This window comes from Onychostoma macrolepis, chromosome 10 (genome assembly GCF_012432095.1).
Source record: "Onychostoma macrolepis isolate SWU-2019 chromosome 10, ASM1243209v1, whole genome shotgun sequence".
NCBI lineage: Eukaryota > Metazoa > Chordata > Actinopteri > Cypriniformes > Cyprinidae > Onychostoma > Onychostoma macrolepis.
The window spans coordinates 26,135,659-26,161,757 of record NC_081164.1 but is presented as its reverse complement, the minus strand read 5'-3'; the positions used below and the strand labels follow the sequence as shown (position 1 = coordinate 26,161,757).

The 26,099-nt window shown below is 32.9% G+C and overlaps 1 protein-coding gene across 2 annotated transcripts in view; it reads left to right on the top strand.

The window, feature by feature from the left end:
• Nucleotides 1-26,099, top strand: part of bmpr1bb (bone morphogenetic protein receptor, type IBb) — a 101,406-nt gene that overhangs the window by 722 nt on the left and 74,585 nt on the right. For both annotated transcript variants that reach the window (XM_058789299.1, XM_058789300.1), the window contains exon 2: nucleotides 420-478. The gene's annotated coding sequence lies outside the window, so the exon portion shown is untranslated. The remainder of the gene's footprint in view (nucleotides 1-419; nucleotides 479-26,099) is intronic.

Genomic DNA, 26,099 nt, shown 5'->3' with positions numbered 1-26,099 from the left:
ATTGTCCGATCCTAACAAATCTTATTTATTCATCTTTCAGATTATGCATAAATCTCAATTTTGACACGTATGACTGGTTTTGTGGTCAAAGGTCACACATGCATTTGAACATCAAGAGATGTTTTAATCTGTGTTTATTCTTGAATTAGCTGCTTTTAGATTTTCAAGCATGCATAGGCCTATTTTGATGATTAGTAATGAAACCGAACACATCCAGCTCTCTTTGTTTAGGTTTAGGTTAGCAATTATTGGAAGTTTTTTGACATGTTGATGAATTGCAGTTTGATTAGGGATGATTCCTGAAGGCGTTTTACCGCTTGATTCTAGGCCTATTAAATGATATTGCATAACTCCTGGGGATATGATTTATTGCTTCTCATCAAGGTCTTATGAAATATTCCATTTGATTGTTCTTGTAGATGTTGAGAGATCTGAACATCGTAAAACCATAAGGAGCTTCGTTCATCTGCAGACTGAGGTAAGACAATCGGTCAAAGACTTTAGCCGTCGGTGCGAGACCAAACCGAAATGTGTTTTTCGGTGGCTGATGTTTTCATTTCGCCTTTGATTCCTCCAATATTGAGTCATTGGTTAAGTTTTGCTTTGAATGCTTGGTTAAGAAATGTGTCATTTCTGCTCCGTTAGTAAACTTAACTACAAAAATAATAATGACTGTTATCAAACCGTTTCCTCAAACACTCCCCTCACCTGCCATTGGTCAGTCACGTGGGTAGCCCCGCCCCCGAACTCACACCATTGGTTGAGTCAGAAGTTGAGCCGCTCTACAATCAAATCAGCGTTTTTGAAAGTGTTTAATGCTGAGCAATGATTAATCACATCCAAAATAAAAGTTTTTGTGTAGGCCTACATTATGTGTGTACTGTGTATATTTATCATATTATATAAATACACACATGCATGTATATATTTAAGAAAAATGTTATGTTTAGATATTGAATATATTTATATACATGTAAACATTTTCAAAATATATACTGCATGTGTGTGTCTTTACATAATAAATATACACAGAACACACACATATTATATAAACAACACATTTTATTTTGGATGCGATTAATCGTTGCCCAGCACTAGTTTAAAGTGTAATTTGAGATGTGAGAAAATATTTTAGCATTGAATAAATGACACACTTCAGTTTTCAAGATAAACATGTTTATTTATACTCTGTATTTCACACGGGTTAATGAGCGCTGTGTGATTTGGAGGCTGATTTTCCCACGAGGGAGAACTCATTACATCTTTGGGTTCAGGGCTTGTGTTGGGAGTACTAGTTTATTTACTGGAGCACTAGTTCGTTTACTTCCTGAATGCTATGCAGTATGCAGCTTTATACTGTATGCAATGATAAACAGAGGTGTGTGAGACTTGTTTGAGAGCAGTAATATGATTTTCTGCCATCTGTGTAGCAGCTGATGAAGTAAAGAGCACAGATTTGTCATCCTCGTCCTTGGATCTGATCTGACCTCATGGTTTTTGGCCGTCTTTAGTCGTAGCGTGTGTTGTGATATCCGTGAGTATCGTGTGTCTGATAAGCAGTTCTTTGGGAGCGTGTCGGTGTTATTGAGTGTCAGCAGCTACAGGAGTCATTTATACTGTGGCGTAATGAGAGAAAGCCATTACAGGGCCTGATGTGTGTTTTGGGTGGGATTTCTAAAAGCCTGCGTGTGGGAAAGTGCTCATTTTGTCTGTGTGGTCTTGGTTTGGCGGCCGTAGGCTTGTTTGAATTAAACCCAGTGGGCTGGCGCTGTTTTACTGCTTTTATTTCACTGTGGCGTCGTTCGGTGTGAAAAAGTGCCACGATACCACGCTCTGTTCGTTAAATTCTGATGATGTCACGTCATTACAGGACATTATGCGTTTTAATGGCCGATTCCAATATTAGAAGAGCAGGTGGGCAATATAAAGATGATATTTATTGCAAAATAAACCCAGAGAGTAGGGGTGCACTGTTTGAGGGCAACAGTCTAATTGCATTATTTATTTATTTTTTTACTAAAAATTGTGATTGATTTAAAATGTCTTTTATTTATTTAATTTTTTTTAAATGCTCTTTTTTCTCAGCTTGTGCATAATACTATAAAAAGGAATAATTATATGATATAATAATTATATTAAAAAGTAATAATTTTAAATAATAATTTATATTTAAAAAATTTAAACAAAATTAAATCATTTACATTTTACCTTAATTTATTGGTTTAATATAATTAATTTTAATTGTTTTTTTTTTAATGGCTTCAGTGATTGTCTGTAGGGCTGCACAGTTTGGCCAAATTTTTGTGATGTGACTACAAAATAATATTAATTATTATATAAAAAGTACTACTACTAATTATTATTATTAAACAATAAAAAAAAGTAACTTATTTTTTTATTGTATCAATTTTTTTATTGTATAAAATACATTTTATAATTAAGTTTAATTTATTAATTTTATTAATATTTATTAATATTAAAATTTATTAATAAGTTTCATTTATTTTAATATTACATTTACATTTATTTTTAATATAAGATGCTGAGTGTAAATGAACACTTATTTACAATGTTTATATTTATGGAAAATAAATATAAATAAATATCTTAATACTCAAAATATTCCTATAAATGTGGATTATTTATTAAGAATAATATTGAAAAAGGTAGAAAGGTGGAATGATGTCTTCAGTGAGTCAGCTGAACGTGATGATGATAATCTCAAAATAACCTGAATATTGTCTGCTTGTTTTGCATGACGCTATCTGGCCGTCCGTCTCTCAGAATCAAATCTTCTGCAGCACTTGTGTTTGTTCCTGTAGTCTCTTATCTCATTACAGTCACTCTAAAAACCCTCAGCTTTGTTTCCCAACATCTCTCAGATGTTTAATGTCGCTATTGTGCGCGTGGACACCGCCGAACACTGCGCCTTTGTGCTCTGAATCTGCATACCCCAAGGGCTTCTGGGAGAATTTAACAAGCTTCTGATGTTCCTGGAGAACGGAGGCGTGTGAGATTCCTTCATCAAGGTGAATTTCCAGCCTGGAGCTGCAGAGGTCAGAGTTTAGAGTCCGAATAATGAGCTCGGATCGTTCTCAGAAACACGACGTGAACTTTTAGGCCTGCTTTATGTTATTTACACATAAGAATGGCATAAAAACGTAGCATAATGTGAAAATGCAGCGCAAAAATGACTATTACTTATTGATATTTCATACAAGCTTTTGAACAGTAAGATTTAAAAAACAATTTTTAAGAATTTCTTCTGCTCACCAAGCCAAAATATTTCACAATATTATATTGTGAAATATTTTTACTATTTAAAATAACTGCTTTCTGTGTGAATATGTGTTAAACTGTAATTTATTTCTGTGATGCAGCTGTATTTTCAGCATCATTACTGCAGTCTTCAGTGTCACATGATCTTCAGAAATCATAATAATATGCTGATTTGCTGCTCAACAAACATTTATTATTATTATTATTATTATTATCAATATTTAAAACAGTTGAGTACTTTTTTTTCAGGATTCTTTGAATAGAAAGATCCTAAGATCAGCGTTTATCTGAAATAATTCATCAAAGAAACCTGAAAACATTCTATTCAACTGTTTTCAACATAATAATAATAAATGTTTCTTGAGCAGCAAATCAGCATATTATTATGATTTCTGAAGATCATGTGACACTGAAGACTGGAGTAATGATGCTGAAAATACAGCTGCGCATCACAGAAATAAATGACAGTTTAACAGATATTCACATAGAAAACAGTTATTTTAAATAGTCTTTTTTTTGGATCAAATAAATGCAGGCTTGGTGAGCAGAAGAGAATTATTTAAAAAAAACATGAAAAATCTTACTGTTCAAAAACTTTTGACTGGTAGTGTATATTGAATTTCCAACAAAATCACTATATTGTGAGTTATACGGTTATCATCAGCATATGAAACGAGTATTGTGTGTGTGTTTGTTGCGGCTCGGGGTCGCAGCTGCAGTCTAAGCTGCTTTAGCTGACCTTTGACCCCACTTCCGCTCGTGTAATTGCAGGAAGTGAGTGTGGCCAATGAGAGCAGGGGATTGTGGGTGAGCATTAATGAGCACAGAGGTGGCAGTGTTGCTGAAGGGGAGAACAGAAAGAGCTGTGCGCACAGTCATTTATTTGAAATTTATGCTAGTGTTGTCTGCATGATTCATAACTAAACATTTACATCACGTGAAGAAAATGTATGTGGTGTTTGGATGTGCAAAATCCACCTTTATGGTTGCCAGGGTGCTACACTGTTGCTAAATTATTAACTGGGTGGTTGCTATGTAATTTGTTACTGTCTCCAGTGAAATGAGTCCATGTTAATATTGATGTTAATATTATTGGTTAATATTGGAATGGAATATCAATATTATTTAGCCCTGTATAGCCTTGATTTCATCAGCAGAAAAGCAGTTTTTAGAAATTTGTTACATTTTAATGAATACTTATGTAAGTCTATTGTAGTGTAAAAATTAGTGTTAAACATATTAACACTATTTTTTTCACAATATTATATTTTATATTATTCAGTTATAATGTATTAGTATTAAATATAAATTTTTAACTTCTAAATGTTTAATAATATTTTTATAAATATTGCTTATGTAATACAATTAAAAATAATAAAACAATTAAATAATAAATATAATAAATAATTAATATATAATTAAAAGTAAATTATCTATTATTATTATTATTATTATTCAATAATAATTTAATATTAAATAAAATATTTAATATATTTAATGTTATTGTTTATAAATATTTAATAATAAAATTAAAAATAAAAATGATTTAAAAGTAAATATTTAATTTAAAAGAAAATAAATTATTATTAGTATTATGTAATATTATTTTTAAATATATAAGAATATTGAATTTATGTAATAGTATTTTGTATGTAATAATATTTCATTATAAAATGAAAATTGTAGTTTTTATCAACCAATATACTACATAAAAATAAGCAACAATATTGAACTATTTACATACTTTAATTGTGTCTAATAACTCGCGCTGATGAATCATAGAATCACTTCTGAAAGTCAGTAGAATCACTTGTGACTTCTATCAGCGTGTGTATTTCCCGTAAACACATGAAGTGTCGCATGTGAAAGGAATAAAACCCGACTCATCTCAGATCTCTCGAGGCTCTGAAGATGAAAGCCGGCCAACTTTCTCACAGATGATTTGAATTATTATCTCATCAACGTGTCACACACTGCAAACGAAATGCGTCTGACTTTTGACTCGCTGACTGCGGCCGGCAGGAGATTTACGGCGCTCCGTCTTTGATTTCCCACCGAAACAATTCAGAGCCCTGCGCTTAATGCGTCCCGATGCATGCCATCCGTCCATCCATCGTTTGTTGATCGCAGGCTCTTCATGAAGAGCCGTTCTGTTCTCAGCAAGCATTTTAAAGACTGCCGGTAAGAGTGTGCGTGAATCACTCAGAGTGTCAAACGCTCCATTAATCCCCAGCACAGATGCATTATGGGTGGTGGGTTTAGAGAGGATGGCAGGACGCTGCTCTTCAGGGATTCGGAGAGAAGACTGGAGCCTGCACTCTTAAAAATAAAAGTGCTTAAAAGCTTCTTCACAGCGATGTCATAGAAGAACCATTTTTGGTTCCACAAGGAACCATTCAGTCAAAGAACCATCTCTTTCTTACCTTTTTATAATCTGAAGAACCTTTTTTCGCCACAAAGAAGCTTTTGTGAAACAGAAAGGTTCTTCAGATGTTAAAGGTTCTTTATGGAACCATTTAGACAAAAAGGTTCTTCTATGGCATCAAGCACCTTTATTTTTAAGTATGAGCGTATCCATCCTGAAGTATTGATATATCGATACTGATACGAGTATTGAAAGTATCGATACTCAAATAAAAATGAAGAGTTAACTCTGTTTTTATAAATTTTCTTAGTTTTATTGTGTTAGTTAGCTGTATTTTTTTTTAGTTATTATTATTTAATCAAAACAACCCAAATGCAGTTTGATTGATATTAATCGGAATGCAGGACAAAAAACATGATTTTGAACATTTTAAAAATAGAGTTATCTGTTTTTGAAAATTAAATCTTCAAATACACTGTAAAAAATGCCCGTGAGTTTAACGGTAAAAGACTGTAAAAATGCTACAGTAAAAATTGTTAACGGTAAGTTCCCCTACTATATACAGTGAAAAACTGTATTGGACATTACATGTAATTTTACGGTAGTTTACCGTTTTTGGAAGTGAAAAAGAATGTATAATTTACAGTGAATAACCGTAAATGGACATTCCCAGAATTCCCTGCGTTACACTTCAAATTAAATTATTATTTTTTTTTTTATAACTGTTTCTTGTTAGTTTTTTCAGTAACACTTTACAGTAAGGGTACATGAATTATCATGGACTAATGCCTAAATTAATACTTAAAGCTAAATAAAAATAAAACCTCAAAATCCACAAAGAACATTTGTAGAACAATCCGGAAGAAATGCCCGGAAATGTCACGGTTCTGGGAAGTGCACACACAATAAACGCGAAGACGAAGGTTCAAAGGGAATAAGAGATTTAATATAACTAGAGATGAGGAGGTTCACACACGGGGTAACATCAACAATAACCGACAAACTAGAACTCAAAGGACAGCAACTAATATAGCGCAGATAACGAGGGGCAGACAGGTGAACACAATGAAGGTGATTAACTAATAATAGACAATGGCAGAAACTGGGTCACACAGAGCACATGGGGAGCAAAACACACACAAGACAGTCCAGGGGCGTGACAGGAAACAGTTCACGTTTGGGATGATGCCGGAGTATTTCTTATTCTTTCTTAAAGAGGCTGTTTGATAAATGTTAATTAATGCATTAACTATCAAACATGTACTAACATGTAATTAAGGCTGCCGTTATTCATGCATGAATCCAGTTGTAGTTAATGATAGCTCTTCATTAATTCATGATTAGTTAACACCTTTAATAATCATTAGTATTTGATTAATTAAGTATTAATTTAGGCATTAATATACATGATAATTCATGTTCCCTTACTGTAAAGTGTTACCGTTTTTTCTTATCAGTTATGTTTATTAGGGTTGTATGTTACATCTAATGTTGTTAAATTAATGTTTATTGCATTATTTCGATTTCATGTGTGTTACCATTAGTGTTTTTGTGAACGACACTGTGCACCTTCTGTATATGTTATTATTTAAAAGTTTATATTTTTTATTTAAACAAATCGAAATTGTAGCTACATGTAAATTGTAGCTTCTTTAAATTGAACATTAAACGTTCATATTGATCATGTTCTATTCTGTAATGATAATATAAATCATACACTGTCAGAATAAAAAGGTTGTATTTTATGCATGCAACAGCCTGTCACTGGCAGTCCCTTATGAACATGAACCATACTTTTACTAAAGTGACTGTAGTTCAACTATAGTATTTGTAAATTTCCATGGTTACCACTACAGAAAGCATATTTTAACCATGTATCAACAAAAATATAACCTAATAAGTTGCAAAAGGCATACTGAATGTTAAAATGCATTTCAAATATAAAGGTGTGGGTCTCATTACCCATATTACTCTTAGTAATGCAATGTTAATAAATTTCATAATTTAAAAGTTTAGAAGTATGATATCGGTATCAATACAGCGTATCAAAACACTGCAGTGTTTTAGTCCACTTTAGAAGAATGTAAACATTCAAGGAACCATTTGTCGTGACAATCATACATTTCCAGTGTTTTTTTTTGTTAAAATAAATAATTTCTGAGTAGAGCTTGGCAATATAGCTAAAAAAAAAAATCCTAATTTTTTTAGGCTTTCAGCAATTATTTAATGTAACTCATTTATTTATGTTTAAAAATCTATGTGTGGTTTATTTTGTTTAAATTATTATTATTATTTTATTTTATTTTTTTGGTCAAAGAAACGATCATTGTAGCTAAGCAGATTAAAAATGTTTAATAAAAGAAGTAAAATATAAAAGTAGTGTTGTTATAAATATTTGACACTTTATTGTTATTTAATATTATTTTTACAAATCCTACTATTAAAATATAAATATTTAATGTTTTATTTTATACATATCTAATATGAATATTTAATAATAAAATCAAATGTTAATAAGTAATTGCATATTTAATTTAAATTAATTCAAATTATTATTATTATTATTATTTAATAATTTCAAAATAAATTTAAATATTTTATATTTTATAAACATGTAATTATGTTTTATCCATTTTAAATATTAATATGTAATACAATTAACAACTTTAATAATAAATAAATAAATTAATTTTATTTAATAAAATAGTAATTTAATAATGCATGCAATAACAATATGCAATATTCTTCAATAATGGTTTAATATTAAATATTAATATTTAATGTTTTATAAATCCTTAGTATTTTTATATTTAATAATATTATGTAATTATTAATAATAAACAAATATTTAAAAGTTAAATATAACTGTAGTTAAATATAGTATGAATATAGTAGATCATAAAAATAAGCATTTGTTTTTACAAAAACAAATAACATGAAAAAAAGCAGCAAAGTCTTGCAACTGAATCACTGAAGCAGACTCTTGAACTGATTCATTAAAAAACGAGCATTTGTTTGCTACTGAAGTTTAAATCAGATGCTATTAAACTATGATACTATTTTCCTATTTAATAAGCAAATAAAAAGCAGATTGCAGTATTTACAAAGTTGCTTCATTTTTATATCACAAAATCTTCATGCTTGTATCGTGACTGTTCAATATGTTGCGCAGACCGATATGAACCGCTTCTTGTTTCAGAAGCCAAACAGAAACTGTAATAGATTCACATTCGCAGGAAGTGCAGAGGACAAAACAGAAGAAACGAGCGACCGGGCTCACGATGGCTTTTCCATCTCGCTCGTCTCGGGTTTCTGGTTTCACAGTGGAGTTCAGGTATGTCTTTATGTGCCTCCCTCCATCCATCCATCATCCAAACACACGCACACGCTCCCTCATCCGCAGACAAAAGCTCCTGACAGGTTCCTGTGAAACCCAATCGCTCGCTGCTGCTGTTGAGACACAGGTCTGAGCTCGAGTCCGTCTGTCAGCGGATTAAAACAGACGCTTCACTCGCTGCTTGTGCTTATTTCAGTTCCACACGTTAAAGAAGTTCAGATGACCCACAAACACTCAGGATAGTCAGTGAAATGCAATAGATGTTCCTAGAAGTTGGATTTTTTCCCCAGTTTTGCTTTTTTTTATATAATGCAAATGCTTTATCAAAACATCTAACTTGTTTATGAATAAATGCATGAGATGAAACTGTTGTAGAAATCAGAATCATATTCGCGATGCTGAACAAACTCCCTCAAAAGCGCAGATAATTCATTTATTTTACATAATATATATAAATATAAAAATTTATAAATTTATTAAATGTATTAATTTTTATATTAATATCATCATTAATAATAATAACTAATAAAATGTAGTACAATACAAATATATATATTTTTTGTGATACACTGTCTCAGTCTAAACTACACTCTCACTGGTGTTTCAGGAAGACAAACTAATTAGAATATTATAATAATAACGACAGTAATAGCCATATATTGTAAAACAACTGCACTGTAAAATAAATGAAAATGAACAGGTGTATTATTCCTGCTTTACACTACAGTAGAGAAATCACAATACTTCTTTCCTCATTTCTACACTTGAGAGAGATATTTTGAAGTCGGACTGCGTTTAAGCCGCTCGCTGTCAGTAATTCATATTCTGCACTTTAAGCTTTTATTTTGAAGGAAACTCCAGCTTCAGTGAAAACAAAAACACGTCTCGCTACAAATCTAGTGAAACGCTGAAATAAAGCAGAACTTGGTTCCCAAACGCGCGCTAAACTCACAGAACGTGTAATAAAGGAGTCGACTTCATTCATTCAGTGAGACGCGGAAAACACCGGATCACCAGCTGATCGTCTGAACCAAGTGCAGCTTCGCTTTAAAACACACTTGATGAACAGATTATATTGTGCTTTGAGTTCCTTTCACAGATACTGCGCCAAAACACCACTTTAAACACAACTTTAAATATATATATTAAAAACTACACTTTTTGCTCAGAAGACCTATCGCTTCATATCATCATGTGATCGTGATAATATCCAGATATCGCTATATCACACTATTGATAATATCGTTACATCCCTACTAACTTCTGTAGTGACACTTTCCCAGTAAAATAGGAAGACAGGACTTAATTGGATCCATCAGGATTTGATTGGATCGTGAAAATCGGACTGTGATGTTGTTGCTGGCTAATAGTATTTTTCCTCATCCAGGTGGATTTGATGATGAAAGTTGTTACTTCGTGACATGCAGTTATTTTAGCATTTGAACAGCATGCGTTTAAATGTGTTAGATTGAAATGCACGCGTGAGATGGTTGTCTTTCACAGCCGTAGTTTCTCAGGCTGGATGTATTTGCATGCGTTGAGTGTAAGCGGATGTATAGGTCTGGTGTCACAGAGGTGGCCATCTTGATCCACTTTCAGTAAAGCTCAGGGCAATTAAACCCCCCTGTAGACCAGAGCGAGGACATTCAATCTGCGGATGAAAAGAAAAGAGGTGGCGAATTACTTCAAGCTGCCGGCCGGTGCGATGTCCAGCGAACGGGAGAAGACTCCCATTAACCAGAGAGATGCTGAAATCTAATTTCTCCAGCTCTGGGAAGCGTAATGTGATTGCTGGGAGAGCATCGGATGAGTCAGGACGTCTTGCATCACATATGGACTGAGGAAACTCTGAATGCAGGGTGAGAAAATCTAATTGTTCAGGGTCTTAATGTGTTCATTGAGTTTTCAAGAAATGAATCATGTCTGGAGGGACAGAAACACTCATCTTTTCCCTTCAGTTCTTCGGTGCTTTTTGTGAGGTCAGTGGGCATGAACAACGAGGCACTTATTTTATCATAAGATACTATGATAGTTTTTATTAATGTTTTATGTTGTTTACATTTTTTTTAAATTTATTATATATATTTTTTAAGATAAATGTCTATATAATTTGTATTATTATTTTGAATCATTTTGAATCCTTTTTTTTTTAACTATTTTTTTTCATTTTTAGTATTTTTTTTAAATAAATGTCTATATAGTTTTTATTAATTAATTTTTTTTTCATTTTAATTTGAACATTTTTGTGATTTTTGTTGTTTCTTTTGTCCTTTTTTAATAAACTTCTATAAAGTTTTTATTATTTCTGTTAGTTTTAGTTGTTTTTGTACATGAACTTAAACTAAATTTGTCTTGGCAACTAGCTTTTTATTTCAGTTAACATTTATTTTATTTCAAGTAATGAAAATGTTTTTATGGTTTTAATTTTAGCTTCAGTTTTAGGGATAGTTAACTATAACCCAGAATTATAAGAAGGGTCCAGAAGTCTCAAACCACTAGTAAAACTAATTGAATATAGTTTCTCATTTAAAAATATCTTGAAATAAATCTGGCCATCTGTACGAAGCATCACATGATCAAAAATCACAGACCAGAATCTGAAATATAATTTTTTGTCATATTGTAACTTCAGCAATATTTTAATTTATATTTTTCATTTTCATTTAAAAGTTTTTTCATATATATGCTTGTGCAGTTTTAATTTGAGTTATTTTAGTACATTAAGTTAAACTAAATAAAAATGAGTTAAAAATAGTAAAAAATGAATTTTATGTATTTTTTATAAAAAGATTTAAAATACTATTTATAATATTCACATTTTGTGAAAAACAAATATTTAAATAATTAAATATTTTTTTTTATTTTAAAAATAATGTTATAGCTGATTTTTTTATTTATTTATTTATTTTTCATAGTATGATTGATACATTTTATTGAATCCAATTAGGGCCAATTTGATCCAGAACAGAACAATCATGCCCAGAATAATATATTCAGTTCAATACAAGGCTAAAACGTTTTCGTTTGATCTCAGACTTTTTGTCCAGACTGTATGTTCCGGTTCATTTAGTGCAGAAGAGCGTGATGTTTTCTTCACGTGAAGTCCTCTCAGATGGACTCGACGAGCGCTCGCGGCGCTGAATAAACCAGATCTGTGTCCAGAGACGGGGACCTATTGATCTTGATATCGATCCATTTACAGCAGAGGTCTCGCTCCATCAGGTCTGTGTACACACCCTTCCCTCTGAGATCCAGAGCAATTAATCAGCTCCACGCTCGCTTCAAAGCTAATGAAGTCAGCGCCGCTGCTGGGAAAATCATTATGCCTTCAAATATGCCTCATTATTTAGACTGGAGGGGTTTTGCATATTTGCTTTGGGTTTAGGCTTGCTTCTCTATGACCTAACCACGATCATTGTAGTTTAAAAGGGTCGTTTCGTGGTAACGTGATTTTACTGCCTCTGTCAAACAAGTCATATAAGCATACTGTAGCTTTAAGAACTCAGAACCTCTCCAGTCCATATATGGAAATGAAATTCTAATGATTATGACATCAAAACCTTGAGCTCATTAACATATGACCTCCCACTTTAACACATGACCGTGAAAAGTGACTGAATTTGCATTGATGTATTAAAAGAGGTTTGTCATATGTTAATAAGCTCAAAGTTTTGGTGTCATAATCATTAGGATTTCCATATATGGACTGGAGAAGTTTTGAGCGCATGTGTTAATGAGCTAACGGTTGTGTCATAATCATTTCCAAATTGTAAAGATGTTTTAAAGGTACAGTAGCAAGAACAGCCTGTGCAGTTGTAAGTTTATACTAAATTGACTGCGTTTGATGCATAAAAATCTTATTTTATAAGAGAAACTTATTAATTTGATGGTAGACATGATTTTTCTGTCTGTCACAAATGAGTAAAATAAATGCACTGTAGCTTTAAGAACTCTAAAACTTCTCCAGTCCATATATGGAAATATATATGACATAGAAACCTTGAGCTCATTAACATATGCCCACTTTAATATATCAGTCAGAATACTGAACATGCAGTGATATGTAAATGTGGGCGGTGCATATGATAATGAGCCAGTGGGTGTGTCATAAGCATTCCCAAATCATATCAGAGATCATTTGCATATCTTGAAGATTGTAAAGAAGTCTTAAAGGTACAGTAGCATGAATTCATGGTAATTTCATGGTAAACATGATCTTCTGGCTCTTTCAAGTAAGTAGAATAACTTCTCCAGTTTATTGCATATTCATTATTCATCATACCATTGCATATATATATATATATATATATATATATATATTATTCAGCAGCTGGTTATTCAGCAAAAGTGACTAAATATGCGATGATCTATAAATGTGGGCGGTCCTATGTTAATGAGCTCATGGTTTTGATGTCGTAATCATTAGGATTTTGTTTCCCTACATGGACGGGAGAAGTTTCAAGTGCACACGTCTACGAGCCAGCGGTTGTGTCATAATCATTTCCAAATGAACGACAGTGTTGGTGCGTGAACGTTTGGCCGATCATATCAGAGGTCATTTGCATATCTCAGAGGTCATAAAGATGTCTTAAAGGTACAGTAGCAAGAACTAACCGTTTAGTTGTAAAGTTAAATGAAGTTACAACTGCTTGATGCATGAAACCTGATTTTATGAGTGTACTTCAGGGAGAAACTCAATGCTAGAGGAGTACGGCCCATTGCAGGAGGGAGCGTTATAGTATTTGGATGATATGTTGTGCTCTCGACTCGCGGCGGCTCTGGTTTCTGTCAGACGTCTGTGTTAAATAAGCTTCCTCTGCGAGTGCAATCGAAGGGTCATTCAGGGCATCTGCTCATGAAGTGCACTAGTAATGATTCGGATGTTGTTTTGAGTTCTTCTGATGAGGTAGACAATCTTCATTTTTGGCCGAAATAGCTGAAATTTGTCAAGTCTGCTAATGCTTCAGCCTGTCTGACTCAGTTTTGTTGTGTACCGCCCACTTTTCATGATCCAAGTTGGTAAAAGTCCCATTTTACATATTTGGTTTTGCTATTTTAATAACTTGTTTTATTAAGAAAGAGATTTCTGCAGCGCTATTGAGTGATGATTCTGCATTAAGGTAACTGAAATAACCAAAGTTGTGCGTTTGTAATCTAAATTGATTGAGAGAGAAAGATTATGATGCATAATATGAAAACAAACATTTTTTGCATTTGGATAACATGCATTTCATCATGCTTTTGAAAAACAAAAGCCACAATCAATAGGCTTTTTTCATACGGCATGATCAGACTGATTCAAAAGCAAATGATTCTTTTGAGCAGGTACTTTTAATGAATCAGACAAAAAAGACTCACAAGAACTAACAAGTTATCAGTTTGAATCACTTTAACTAATTGCATGATGTTTAATGGCATTAGTCCTTTACTAAGAAACAAGTACCATATTAAGTGACAGTGCTGTTTCTGAATCTACAGCTAAAGAAATGATATTTTACAGTAAGTTTGGAGTCTGAATGATTGAGTGCTGCAAATCAGTAAAATGATGAAACAGCTTTCCATTGTTTTGTTCTTTTCAGTACTTGATCAGAATGAGTCACAAGCAAATGGTTCCTTTGAATAGGTTCTTTTAATGAATCGTGAAGAGAGACTCACAGAAACAAACAAGTTTAAATCAGTTTAACTAATTACAAGTTTATGAAGTACAGTTTAAGGAATGTCTCTGGTTGTTCTGTTTTCTGGAGGCATTGAAGACGTGACATCAGGCAGTTGTGCTGCTTTACATATGATCTTTCTTGATGACGTTGGAGGTTTTGTGCTTTTGAATTTAATTAGCATTCCTGAGCCATTAAGTAACGAGCGTGCAGCTACAGGACCCGCCGTAAACAGCTGATTTGCGAGGATGTTTCTCATCGAGGGAGCAGGTACTCTCTCTTTCTCTGAGCGTCTGCTGGAGAAACGCAGAACCTGAAGGAATGCCAAGAATCCCTGTGTTAAAGTTCACACTATATCTCCATCTGCGCCTGGATGGCGGGAAATGGAAGACAGCTGTGCGAGAGTGTGTGTGTGTGTGTGTACAGTATGTGATCTGATGTGTTGTGCATGATGACAGACGCATGAATCACAGGATATTTGGCCGGTTTGAGATCATTGCCATTAGCCTGTAATAGGGCTGTACGATTTGGGGGAAAAAAGTTTATTGATATTTTTTTTTTTTTTTTTTGCAGATTTGCTGGGCTTTTTTGACTATTCCAGTTGTTTGGATAACAAAAAAATAAAAGAATGAATAAATAAATATGAATATATATATTAGTTATTATTAGTAGTATATACTCAAATGAGCAATTTCTATGATGCATTTAAGAGATGAACGTAACTTAGGGCTGCACCATTTTGGGGAAAAAAATGTACTACCAATTTGTCTGATAAAAATTGTATATACAGTTTAAAATGCAATGGGAAAAAGCTACAGATTTGCTGGTTTGTAATCATCTCAATATGATTGTAATAATACTATTATTATACAAATACTATTATTGCTGCAATAAGAATTATACATTTTTAGTAAAAATGTATTAAATATTTTCAGTAATAAAAATATTACTATTGTATTTTCACTGTAAAATAACAAATGTAGTATTTAAGAAAAAATATATAATTTATTTTACATTAAAACGGTACAATTACAATGCGATTGGGGGAAAAGGTACAGGTTTGCTTGTATGTAGGGGCAAAATGTGATTATATATATCAGTATGACAAAAATAATAATAATAATTCTCATATTGTAATTATCATTATAAATAAAAATTATTAGTAAAATATTTTTAATGATAAAATATAACTATTGTAATTTCAGTGTAAAATAAAACGTACTATTTAAGAAATAAATACCATAATAATTTTATTTTACAGTAAAACTTACTGTAAAATTGCTGCTCTGAGATGTTGAAAAACCCGGATCATGAGCTGCTCGTGTGTAAATGAACACAGTGCCGCGCTTCACTCTGAAACAAGCAGTGCATGTGTTTATTTGATTAAATCACAGCCATTTTTGATGTGATGATCACACTAAGCCATGTCATGATTATACAACCTGAGATTGTAGGGTTGTCCACTTGACAGACAAAGCTTCCCCAGAGCAACAACTTTGCTGTTTTCAGTTTTGAAGGTCTTTTTGTGAGTATTTTCAGTAAGTGTTGTAAAACTGGCAGCAGTTTCAGGACAGGTTTGCGTTTGTCCCGCCGGTGTGTGTGGAGAGCTTTCAATGAAGCATTAATGTGAGCTTTTAAGGGAAGCGCTGGCCGAGTGTGTTTACTGAAGCTGTCAGAGGAACGTCCAGACAAAGCTCCTCTGGCTCCGAGTCCTTCTGGCTTCAGACACATCGCCTTTTTCCACTTTAAAAACACCGCTCGGAGCCGAGGTGCATTTCATTTGTTTTGTGTGTCAGTCAAAGAGAATACGGACCTTTTTCACATCCCTGGGTGAAAGTCATCATAGTTAACTTCATAAGCAGTGAATGGGAGAGTACCACTAATATATATTTTTTTGCATTCTCATTTGCTCAAAAAGCAAAAGAAAAACTCCACGATAGTATTTTTACGACTTTCAATAAAATCCAAAAAACTGATAACGGCAGTCAGAAGAGAGAACGATGTCAAATTTACCGTCGCTCCCAAAGACGCTGCATTAGAAACACCCTCGCATTAGCGTTAACTAGTTTTTTTGCAATTTGATGCAAAAGGGATACAATACAAAGTATAAAAAAATAATAAAAAATATCACAACACTCACTGAGAGATCACAAATCTCTATATTTTAGCAGGAGATAAAAACCTTCACATTTATTAAATTTTTTTTTTAAAGTGAAGAACCTTCTTTTGCCACAAAGAAGCTTTTGTGAAACAGAAAGGTTCTTTATGGAACCATTTAGACAAAAAGGTTCTTCTGTGGCATCGTGAAGCACCTTTGTTTTTAAGAGTGTACTTTAACTTTTGAAGACTTGCGATGCTGATGAGCGTTAAGCGCGTCATCACAGGCTTCAGAAAAGGGTTCATTGTGTGGCTGTTAGATTGCACTCTTTTTGGCGTTTGGGAGCTTCATACGCGTTTGTAATACAAGCCTGTGTGCTTCCTGCAAGCGGTTTTGACAGAGAGCGACTGTGAGGGGAAAACAGATGATATTTGACTCTTTCATGCGCACTTCATCCATCTTTTCAACCTGTTTTCGATGAGAGATTCAAATGCGTTTCACATGTGCTGCACTGCGTTCATAGCCTCCTCTGTTTCCTCCAGATTATCAGCTGAAGTTTGCATGTGATCGGTGTGTGCGTGATGGACGAAACCTTTGCATATTTGCATAATTCAGATTGGATCATTTGGATGCAGCTGCAGAGGTGCATGACTCAATGTGCCCTGATTAGATGTTTCCTGGAACACAGACCATTCTGAACCTGCTCACATTGACTGAACACGAACTTTGGTTTGTTTTTGACGGGAATATTTTTAATATTTGTAAAGCAAAAGAATATTTTAATAGCATGCATAGTGCATTCATGTACAGATTGGATGATGATCAGATCTCTTTGTGTCAGACACAAATCTCACTGGATTATTACAATTAATGACAAAATGAATGTTTGGGAATGTATTTGCTACTGACACACTACAGCAAAAGATAGAAATAACTGGCTTAGCTGCTGAAAATACTAGTGTTCTAATCATTTTAGCCACCACTGTATATATTATTTTTTAAATATATTTATTGTTTTTTTTATTACAATTTTAAATATTTTAGAATTGTGTGTGTATAATATATATTATTTTTAATTACATTATTTTTTAAATATATTTATTGTTTTTTTTATTACATTACAATTTTAAATATTTTAGAATTGTGTGTGTATAATATATATTATTTTTAATTACATTATTTTTTAAATGTACTTAAATAATTCAAATATTGTGGAATTGTGTGTATAATATATTCATTTTTAATTGCATTAAGTAAAAAAACTTAAATATTTTAGAATTGTGTGTGTGTATAATATATATATAATATATAATATGCTTTTTAATTTATTTATTTTAATTTAAATAGTTTCATAAAGCAATGCATATAAACATGTGCATATATATTTGTTATATTATAAATAATAAATCACAAACAGTTATAAATGAAAAGTATGCATATATTAATTAGTATATTAATTAGTTTTTCACTTAATTTTTTACAATTAATATTTAAACAAATATTTTCAGTTATTTTACTTAAGTTAAATTTTTTCATGAAACAATTAACGCAGTCATATTTGCCCCTAAATAAATTTGGAATATTGGAATGGAATGCTATTGAATTATTTTCACTTAACTGCACCAATTCAATAAGAACCAACAATATATTTACCTGCGTATGTTTTTAATAAAACATTTAAACCATGAAAAACCTTATGAGCATTTTTGAGCGATGTGCTCTGTAAGTCAGTTTTGAATCGATTCATTTGAACTGACTCACAGAAATGATTTGAACACAGTATTCTAGTTCTCTTCAGTTCTGCTGTTGGTCAATCGGGCCGCTGTTCGACTCGCTGCACAATGACTCTCATTGAGGCGCGCCGCAGTGCTTTTTTTGGAGTGGCGGATGGAAAGTGTGCAGCTGGGAAGGTTCCCCTCAATCAAACGACATATTAATAGCCAAGTGACACACGGCACAGGTTGAGCGGCGCAGGAATGCCTGGCAGATTTCTGCACATATTGTTGGGATTAGGACGCTGGCCAAAACAAATCACCTCGAGTCGGTGGGCAGTGCAGACAGGGTTTCTCTGCAGCAGAAGTCGCTGTGAGATGTTCGTCTGACGCTCGCTGTCGTTTTCTGACTTTAATTTGTGCATCTTGGCTGCGGTTCATCTCGGACCGGTGGAGCAGCTGAATAAATACACAAATGAATCCATTTCAGTATCAAAACTCGCTTGCAGGCGATGGCCAAATAAAACACAGTGTCCCTCCGTGATGTGTTTGGCAGAGACGCAGCTTATCTTTTATCTTAAAGGAGTAGGTCACTCAAAAATGAGAAATCTGTCATCATTTACTCCTGTCGTTTCCAACCTGTTTGAGCTTTTAACCCTCGTTCGGGTTTGTTTTGACCTGAAAGAGATGCGAAAAAAAAGCATAGATTTAGTAACGATTAAAATTTGCAAACGCTTTGAGAACCTCAAAATCCACATCATTTTTTAAAATGATAATTTAAGATGTATAAAAACGTTTCATGTTTGGGTCATTTTTGACTTGGGTATGTATGGAGCACAATTAGATGCCAAAACACTGTTTGTAAAATTACCTATGAGGATAAATTAGTATCAAAAACATTTCTCAAATATATTTATCTTTTTTCCCGTATTTTGTTGATATGCAGCACGTCTATTGATAAACCATTGCAGCATGAAACCCGATCACTTCTTTATCTTCATTCAATATGCAGCTATGAGTAATATGGATGTTGTTTTGTTAGAAATAAATAGGTAGGTTTCATAAATTTGGACTCTCTTCGAACAGTCATGAGTTGGATTAAATTCTGTTTATCACAATGGAGTTAAAACCGGTAATTCTCACTTTCTATATGCACTTATAAATTTCATAAAATTATATATTCAAATAATATTTATTTTCAGTATTGAAAATAATTGTGTGTGTGTGTATATATATATATATATATATATATATATATATATATATATATATATATATATATATATATATATATATATATATATATATATATATATATATATATATATATATATATATATATATACACACACACACACACACAATTATTTTCAAATTAAAATTATTTGAAAATAATAATTTTATTAAAATATATATAAAAATTATATATATATATATATATATATATATATATATATATATATATATATATATATATATATATATATATATATATATATATATTTTATATATATTTTATATTTATCTATTCATTCACACATGCACATACAATAATTTCAAAAATATTTTTTCCATTTTTAATTAATACAAAGGGGTAAATGCAGTAATAACTCAACTTGAAATGTTGTTTTTCTTGAAGACTTCTCTTGTGTTCCACACAAATGAAGGCAGATGATGGAAGAGTTTTTATTTCTGTCTCTTTAAGGCGTGTGTGTTGTGTTTGAGTCTCTGAGGAGGGTTTGAAGCCCCACTGATATTTATAACCGCGCTGTAATTGCTGATTATTTTCCTGGAAGACGGTGTCACAGCGGCGTAAACAGAGATTGACCTCAGCGCTCGTCTGCAGATTCACCGGATCACGCTGCGCTCATCTGTTTATTTCAAAGACTACCTCAGAGTTTATTTAAAAGGTGAATTGAGCAAGAACGCAATCTAAGCGATCCCGGACGGGCCTCGTATTGTTGTATCGCTCTGCGCCGGATAGACAAAAAATACTGAAGAAATGACTGTACAATGTCAAGTTATTCATACAGATTATTCACAGGCGTGAAACTCGGTTGCTGCTTGCTGTCTGAAACAAATCTCTAAACTGCTTACCAAGAATTGAGTTGAGTTTATCTAGATTTTTAATGTTTAAAAAAAAAAAAATAATAATAATAATACAACATAATAATAATAATAATAATTATTATATATATTTTATTGTAATTTATTATATTTATTTTATATATATATATATATATATATATATATATATATATATATATATATATATATATATATATATATATATATATATATATATATATATATAAAAATTTGTTATTCATATACATTATTCACAATCTGAAACAAATCTCTAATTTGTTTTCCTGGACCTAGATTTGCTTTTAATAATAACAATAGTATTTTTTTTAGTCCAATTAATAAAAAAAATTCATATACATTTTTCAGTCTAAATCAAATCTCTGCATTGTTTTCCCAGATCTACATTTGCTTAATAATAATAATAATAACAATAATATTTTTATCAATTTTCTTTTATTTGTTATTCATATACATTATTCACAGTCTGAAACAAATCTCTGATTTGTTTTCCTGGATCTAGATTTCCTTTTAATAATAATAATAATAATAATAATAATAATAATAATAATAATAATTTTATCTAATTAATTATTTTATTTGTTATTCATATACATTTTCACAGCCTAAAACAAATCTCTGCATTGATTTCCCAGATCTAGATTTGCATAATAATAATAATAATAATAATTATTATTATTATTTATTTATAATACTGTAATGGGGATGCTTTTAGAAATGTTATATTCTGTTATTTATTAATTAAATATTTGTTATTTAAATTTTTATTCATACAGATTATTCAGAAGCATAACTTTAGTTATTATATTTTATAATTAACATATTTACTATTAATAATGTTATGACTAATAATATATCATTTTTGTAAAAATAAATATTTATAATGAATTATTTATTCATAAAATGATATTTAATTTTATTTCTTATACCATTATTTAGTTCTTCAGTGGAAGTGTTCGTTCAACATCAGCCTGGTACTTTAAGCCCTTCACACAAAGCCAGCTGATCCGATTGGATCATATGTTTGTAGGAAAGCTCATGTCAGCTTTGTTCATCCTCTGAACGGATAGATATTGAGTAACGTGTCTGTTGGGTGGTCTGTGATCCTGCCTGATTTTACCCACCAATGCAAACATTTTTCGAAAGACTTGCGAGTTTTTCGTAATAACATCGAGTGCCGAAGCAGGAAGTTGTTTTTAATAATAGCATCTCCTTTTCCACACGTTTGGCTTTTGTCAGCGTGTGCGTGCCGTGATGGATGTGTGTTAGTGTGAGGTTTGGCTTCTCGCTGTTCAGCCCCACGTTTCCTCGCAGACAGCGCCGGCGTCCAAGCAAAATCATCTCCAACCGCTTCTGTCAGCCTCAAACCTCCTGCGCTCGCAAAACAAATTGGAGCTGGTGGTTTGAGAGCAGAAAATCTGCAGCGGACGAGCGAATGAGGGCGGCTGTGTAATAATGTGCGTTTATTTGAAAGCGGCTGTGGGTCTGTATGAACAGCTGTTTCTGTCCTCTTCCACCTGCAGCAGTTTCTTAAAGATCAGCTTCGATTAATGAGAGTTTTGTGCTTGAGCGTTGGAGTTTAGACGGCAGGAAATTGGAGGATAAACTACCCTGCTTTTGTTCCAGGGGTCCCGGTTTTTGTGGCTTTATTGGTTTCCTGAAGTGAACTGCGTCTCCTCCACCCTTCACCTCAGTCTGTTCCTCCAGAAACCAGCTTTGTGAAGTTCTGCTGTGTTACAATTCATCTCAAACTATTTTAAACACTGTTTGTTTTCTCATTTCTGCATGCAGTTTTTATGATTGGCATTAAATGAGAGATTTTGTTTCCATTTAATACACATCAGGACCATTTAAAATGAACCACAAGGCAAAAGGATGATTAAAACTGGTGAAAGCATAGAAGCAATGGTAAACATTTACAATTTTCCTTACATTTACTAGAAAAAAAAAAAAAAAGTTTATTTTCAAAAATTACTTGGAAAAACTTTAAGCTATGTTTATGTAGTTTACAATATCAAAAGGCTGCATTTATATATATATATATATATATATATATATATATATTTATGTATATGTAGTATTACAATATTACAAAATAATTTACATGTAATATTGAATAATATTAAAATTTATTTACTATTTGTTATAATTATATATAATTATCGGAAGGTTACACGTTCCTAGTATTTTTAAAACACAAGTTCATATTTATATAATCATATTAAATAAAAATTCTAAATGCTAAATTATTTTTAAGACCATAGAAATTCAAATATTTGTGTATATTATGATATATACAAGTAAAGCAATTGTGTAGTTAATATTACATATTATTGCATTATTTATTTATTTATATACAGTATATATATATATATATATATATATATATATATATATATAATGTGTGTATGTATATGCATGTATGTATGTGCATAATTTTATTACATAAAAATTGTGACAATTACTTTTAGGATCATACAAATTTTAAAAGTTGTGTGTATTATATACAGTATAACAAACTGTGTACGTGTGTGTGTGTGTGTGTGTATTATGTATATACTATATCGTTTTAATAAGTTGCTGTTTTGCTGTTGCTGTGTAGTTAAAATTAGTATTGAGTGTTGTGAAATTTCTCAGGTAATGTAATGTAACTGTATTCATGAGCATGTTTTATGTCAGCTGCCCGTTTACAGACTGAGGCAATCACTTTCAGTCCAGCAGACCTTCACAGAAGTAGTTTGAAAGTCTCGAATGTGAAAACGAGTGGAACTCCAAGAGCTTTCAAAACAACCGAAGGGATTTAATTACACATACCTGGACAACTTACAGCATGGAAAATCCCTGAGCGCTCGCTGCCCACGCCTGCGTCCGTCCGTCCGACCCACCGCCCGCTACAGCCTGCAGAAGTCATAATGAGACTAATAATGACGAGTCCAGCGAGCCTCTGTGTGTCAGCGGCAGAACCCTGCAGCTCTTCATGACGTCCGCTCATCAATCACTGCTGTCGCTCAGGTACCGCTGTTATTGTAGGCTCGGGTTTGGATCCTGGTTTGAGGCTCCTGACGGCGTCTTCGATGGTGGAGATTCCCTGCCCGCTGTATTAAAATGTACTCAGATCTTCCATGTTTTTTTTGGAGCAAAAGCAGGCCCGGTTCTATGGGGGTGCTAAGCACACTCAAACAATATCAATAGCACCCTCAGTTAAAGCTGTAATAATGCCATATCATTGCAGATTTGGCAAACTATCCAGTGCGTTATGGGGAGATCATTTCTGTTTCAACGTTTTTTTTGCAGCGTTGAGCAGTGTAGCCAATCACAGGCATATCTGTTGATTTCTTGAACTCAACAGCCAATCACAGGCGTTTCAGTTAGAATCCACTCACCTCTCAAATTGTCAGTTTTTGTTCAGGTGTTGCGTTCAGCAGGAATCATCTCATTATAACACAGTGTAGACGCGATGTAAAAATAGATTTATTGTGCAGCAAAGAGAATTTGATTGATTATAACGTATCTTTGTGAGATCGTGTCACAGCTAGTTGATTATAAACGGAACATTATTTGTGCCATAACATTGGACAAAAAAATAAAATATACACACACACACACACACAGGCTTCCGGTGTCATCCACTTCCAGGTAATTTTAGCTGTACAAAACAAAACTTGATAATGCAAACTAGTGTGTCTTACCATATTATTTTAATGTATTATCATAATTATGAACACTGTGGTTTGCAGTGCAAACAGTTTTACCATTTACCACACTTCATTATTCTTCTCGCAATTTCCCTACAGCACCAATGAACCGGAAGTCTCGCACATTTACAGAAAACGGCTGATTTCCGCATTGATAAATAAGATGGATATTCGCTATATGTGACCCTGGACAACAAAACCAGTCTTAAGTGTCAATTTTTTGAAATTGAGATTTCTACATCATCTGAAAACTGAATAAATAATTTTTCCATTGATGTATGGTTTGTTGGACAATATTTGGCTGAGATGCAACTATTTGAAAATCTGGAATCTGAGGGTGCAAAAAAATCTAAATATTGAGAAAATCTCCTTTAAAGTTGTTCAAATGAAGTTCTTAGCAATGCATATTACTAATCAAAAATGAAGTTTTGATATATTTACGGTAATTTTGACCCATACAGTGTATTTTTGGCTATTGCTACAAATATACCCCAGCGACTTTTGTGCTCCAGGGTCACATATTTGGTGGATTATATATATAAAATATTTGCTCTTTAATAAATTAGCCCTGGGTGTGTGACATAGGCATTTTAGTTCAAATGTTTATTTAGCATTTTTTAAAGTTGAGGCAAATTGTTCATAGTAGATTATTCTTGTGGAAATTTTTAACAGCACATTAAGAATAGTCTGCTTCAATACCGAGCTGTATCAAAACATACAGCTGCTGGTGTTAGTTATATAGGCTAGTACTAACAGCACAGTCATGGATACTTAAAAAACACAGCTGGTCCACTTCACCACCCTCAATTTGTCAGCCTCAGTTCAATAATGTTAAAAATGCATTTTCCACTGTTAATTTCAGACACATGCGGGAGGGAAACACTCGCTCTCTTTATGAGTTTCTGCTCTGGCACCTTCAGTAGCCGCTCTCACAGACTTTCCAGCTTCGCTTTGTTTTTCCTGTAACTCTCTCCCCAGACCGTTTTTCATTTATTTACCATGACACAATGTTCATTAGGCCCAACGAGGCTTTTCTGCCCAGGCTTCCGCTGCTTTCAGGGGCATTTGGGTCTTTGAGAAAGCGTTCCTCGACGGCTCGAGTGTCAAATCCACCGCGTAACCCTTCCCGACCTGAACGACACCGAAGCTCTTCAATAACGCGCTTCAAAGACTCTCCAAATCCCCCACGGGTCAAGTGTCAGATGGGCAAAGGCCAGTGGGACGGTCAGTAAAACAAAACGTGTGACAAGAAGAGTCTTCAGATGACTACGATCTGTGACGGACATCAGATACCCAGAGAGAGAGAAATCAATCACGCTTTTGGCTCAGACTGTGAGAGAGAGTCACTAAAATGATGCATTATCTAAATCAAACAGCGGGTTACTTGAATGACTAGTCAATTAATCACTCTTAAAAGGAATAGTTCACTCAAAAATCAACATTTTCAGGTCATCTGAGATCCGGATGAGTTTGTTTCTTCATCAGGTTTGGAGAAATGTGTCTCTGCATCAGTGTCTCAGCGATGGATGCTCTGCAGTGAATGGGTGCCGTCAGAATGAGAGTCGATAAAAACATCACAATAATCCACAGCACTCCAGTCCATCAGTTAACATCTGGAGCTGAAACACATCCATCAAGACATTTTTTACTTCAAGACATTGCTTCCGACTGAAATAGGAGTTAAATACACTGCAAAAAATGCTTTTCTTACTTCGATTTCTTATCTTGTTTCCAGCCAAAATATCTAAGAATTCTTAAATCAAGAAGGATTTTCTGAATAAGTAAAAATTATTTTCTTGTTTTCAGAAAAATAAGTAAAAATTATGTTTGTTTTTTTTTTTGCTCGAAACAAG